Source organism: Anneissia japonica, unplaced genomic scaffold (assembly GCF_011630105.1).
Source record: "Anneissia japonica isolate Jap-2015-1 unplaced genomic scaffold, ASM1163010v1 scaffold288015_len651517_cov191, whole genome shotgun sequence".
Lineage (NCBI taxonomy): Eukaryota > Metazoa > Echinodermata > Crinoidea > Comatulida > Comatulidae > Anneissia > Anneissia japonica.
Genome location: NW_022751954.1, coordinates 86,684 through 91,515, shown reverse-complemented (window position 1 = coordinate 91,515; position 4,832 = coordinate 86,684).

The following is a 4,832-nucleotide window of genomic DNA, read 5'->3' as shown; positions in this document are numbered from 1 at the left end:
ATGAAAAGTTATAGCAATTCAAAATTTACGAATTTTATAAAATTTCATGTTCTTATGTAACATTAATCTGTCATTTTGACAATGTTGGCATAAGGTGCCAAGGACGAACATTTGAGTATATACGGAACATTTATTTTTTTTTCTACGAAGTGAGTCTCATGAACGACAATTCACCACAATTTTGGTAAAATTAATGTTGAAATGAAGAATATATTTCAGTCTAATGTTAGTGCAAAATATCATTAGGCCTTTGTAATCATCGCACGATGCGCGACTAACATGGCAACTAACACGCGCGTGGGTAAATCGTCACATACGCTGATGGTTTATGGTCGTTCAGCGTGTAGGGACGCACGTGCGCCTAGAATGTCGATGCCAGAGTTACAACCTTTGATGTCCCGAGATGTGCGTCCTTTTGTTGAATTACCTTGTTATGATATTGCGGTCGAAAAGTGAGGGGACCAACCCACCCCCTCAAGTCAACCCCTTGATCATGGGTTTTTGGAGAGGCATCCCCTTCCATTTGAGATTTTTTGGAATTAGTAGACATCTACAAGGGCCTAGCTAGGTAGGCTAGACGAATACCGGCTAGACACTCTTGGATGACATCTGAAAAGAAGTTATGCTTAAAAAATAAAAGTGTATGTTTTATGAACGAGAGTAGCCTACAACATGTAAACATGAGAAGCACACACACAAGACGAGTGACCATATTTTTTTTTTCGAGGTCACCGAAGGGAGATGGCTAGCCACCTTATTCACCCCCACCCACCCTCCTAGATCCGCCAATGCCTAGGCTCACCAAGCCTTCAGCACTCAACCTCCAGACGACTTAGGCCTAGGCCTATGTGTTGCGGTAGATTGTGCAATTTCACCGTCGTCAGTAAATGGGGCAAATGGTTAACTTTCACTCGGGAATTACAGGTTGAATTTATAATTATGACCCACCTACCATAACTACAAAGCTTACTTACTCAAACTTACGTTTTTCATTAAATCTTGGTGGTGTTTAATATAATTTTGGCACTATAACTCACCTTATTAACTCTACAAAATACAAACACTCTAAGCTAAGGCTGTAGTAAACTTTTTTTCCACTGATCTCTGAGCGCAGAGCGGCGCTATACGATATTTGCTGCAGCAGCTATTATTTTTGTAATAAAACATCCTACATTTATACGCAAATTATAATTTATTTTAATTTATAATTATTTGTATAATTTGAAAATTATTTTACATGACTATTCAAATAATTGTCTTTTTATCTAACTTTTTAAAATATATACTTTATTTTAATGAAAATGATTGGCTACTGCCGCTCGAAACCGTGACGCAGACCCAAAAGTAGTCCAATTAACGGAAACCCCTATTATGGGGACACTTTCGGGACCAAAAAAAAAGTGTCCCCTATATAGGGGGAGACTAAGACAAAAATATTAAATTGTGCTCTTAATATGGGTTTTTGGCATGTTTTCGTACAATGATGACATAGATTCTTTATAATCTTGTTTTAATTGACCTAAGAATGAGTTAAAGTTGAATAATTTGCATCCGTTGCAAAAAATAATGATATGAAATCAACAGACACGGTAATTAGAACAAAAGTATATGTTTCCGATATTTTTTCTTGATTCGAGTGCAATATTTATGGCCATATATATGTATATATAGATGTAGTAGGGTGTATTTTTGTATATTTTTTTAGTTATTCTTAAGTACCTTTAAATTTATTCTATATTATTTATTTATATTAATCCAGTATCCCTTATCCAAAGAGCTATACAATGGAATACTGTTTTAGCCTGTAGGTTAATGACCCATTGAACATTCCATTTCCTATAGTCAAATAGATACCACCAGCTAACCCTCTCCCGAGAGTTGGGTGGTATGCTGTCGACATACCTGAGGAAGTAAAGGAAACGTCTTGTCAACATCAAATGATGTATGACCGGACACAGGAAATCGGGAACGGACAGTGACTTTGGGTGTTGCCTGAGGCTAAAGGACCAATGATAATTGAATATTCGAATGAGTAGGGTGGAGCCAGATCCCCTACATATACCCAGAATATCCAAGGAAACGGAAAGGAGAACAGAAAAGAAGGAAAAAGACACAGCAGAGAAGATGAAACACTGAGAGATCCCGATCGGGACTCCAGCACACAGTATAGTCCTATAGTCGGATAGACTTAGGATAAATGTGAATCTTCTTCAGAAAGCTGTTGACTGGAAACCTTCCTGAATTAAAAAGGAAGAAGAATTACTACTCTTTTGGTTCCACTATTTTCTTGACTTGAATCAGAAGAACAGTTTGATTTGCTGTAACAGTTACCGGTACCAAGTGCAACCAGACGATTGCAAGTGGAAGCGATTTTGGACTTTGTTATATCATTGGAACTCGCTGTTTTGCCATATATTCTGAACTCTATTTTTATTGGACTTCTTGCATTTATTATTATTTTACTTTCTACAAGCGTACGCTGCATTGCCGACGGTCTCACGTGAATAGTTTGTTAGGTTAGGTTAGGTCCAATTTATAAGTCCCTATTGTAATCCCCATTGCTTTCACTGGTTCATGAATATCCCTTGTCTGATCATTTCTTTCTTCACGTTACACTCGATGCACGCAAACCAGCACCTGCCAAGAAAGTTGTGACTTTTAGAAAATTTAACAACATTGACATCAACATTCTCGATCGGAGAATTGCGCATTCTCTCTCTCTAATTTTAGTGATGACATGGATGTGAACAACGCAATAACCCAGTACAACAATACACTTACCTAACTTAGAGATGAACTGGCCCCATTAAAATCTAGACCGTTTCAAATCATGCATCCCCTGCTTGTTCACCAATAATTGTAGGATAGCTAAACAAGCAAGACGTAAAGCTGAGCGGAAATGGCTAAAATCTCAATATCATTGTGATTTCGCCGAGTATAAGATTCAATGCAATATTTACCACCGTACGCTTGAAGATTCTCGGGTTTCTTACCTCCAGTCTAAGATCGACGGATGTGGACATGATCAGAGAGCTCTGTTCAAACTTGCCAACAAGCTACTTGGTAGGACAACCGTGGCAAACTTACCACCATCATCCAGTAAGCTTCAGTTGGCTACTGACTTTAACACATTTTTCGTTGATAAAATCAAACGTCTGCGTCAGAGTATCTCTATCAAATCTGTAGTTTCATCTTTCACGGCCGCATCTCATCCCTCATGTCATATCACCAAACTTGAAAGCTTTGAGACAGTCAGTGAAGACACGGTTGCAAAACTTCTTATATCTTTGGCACCAAAATCTTGTGATTTGGATCCTTTCCCTACCAAGATTGTTCGTAAACTCAATTGTGCTGTCTCATTATTTCGTTCTCTTGTCAATTCGTCCCTATCCTCCGGCATTTTTCCTGACTCTTTAAAGATTGGTATTATCACGCCACTCTTGAAAAAATCAACATTGGATCCTCACTCGTTTATCAATTATCGGCCAGTTACCAATATCCCTTTTGTAGCCAAGATCATTGAGAAAGTTGTCTGTTCAATTCTTGTTAAGTTTTTAAATTCCAATAATTTATTTGATTCTTACCACTCAGCCTTTAGAAAAGCACACAGTACGGAATCTGCTGTAATGAAAGTTAATAATGATATTTTGCAGGCCCTTGACAACGGATATTGTACATTATCAGTGTACCTCGATTTGTCCGCCGCATTTGACCATCGATCACAGTATCCTCATTGATCGACTTTCAGCTTTAGGGATTTCTGGTACAGTATTAACATGGTTTAACTCTTACATAAAATCTAGACAACAGTCTGTTAGAGTGGAATCAGCCATTTCAGTTCCAGTCCCAGTGAATTTTGGTGTTCCTCAAGGTTCTACCTTGGGGCCCATTTTGTTCCTTATTTACGTACGGTACGTCCTCTTGGTGACATCATTCAGAAACACGCGGTATTAAATATCACATTTATGCCGACGACACGCAATGGTACACATCTTTTAGTCCGGAGGCTGCCGCAGAGACAGTTCGCAACTTAGAAAGTTGTATTGATGATGTTCATAGATGGCTGTCTATCAATATGCTTTGCTGCAATACAGACAAGACAGAAGTGCTGTATATAAAGCCTAAACGCCGTCTAAATGTACCCATCATTGAAAACATCCGCGTGGGAGACACCTACATCATTCCATCTTCTGAGGTGCGACATATCGGTGTAACGTTTGACTCCACACTATCCATATGATTAGACATATTACAAACACATGCAGAGTAGTATCCTTCCATCTCCGCAACATCAAGGCAGTTAGGCGTTTTTTAAATGAAGATGCTACGTCAAAACTTGTACATGCATTGGTTACATCAAGATTGGATTATTGTAATGGAGTCCTTTACGGAATACCATTAACATCAATTAGAAAGCTGCAGCTATTGATGAACATCGCTGCTCGTCTTGTCACTGGGACACCTAAATTCCATCACATCACCCCTACTCTTCGTCGTCTTCACTGGTTGCCAGTGAAACAGCGTATTGAATTCAAAGTACTTTTATATGTTTACAAATCAATTCACAAGTTATCACCACAATACATTTCCGAATTAATTAAGGTTCGTTCTGCAACTTGCACTCGTTCCCTCCGGTCAACAACTGACTCAACCAATCTTTATTGTCCATCCTTTCGGTTAAAGTCTTGTGGGGAGCGATCGTTAATGGTTGCTGGGCCCAAGTTGTGGAACTTGTTACCTTTATTTATTCGTGAGTCACCTTCTGTCACCATTTTCAAAGAACGACTTAAGACCCACTTATTCTCGTCCCTTTAATTTATTTATTTTTTCTA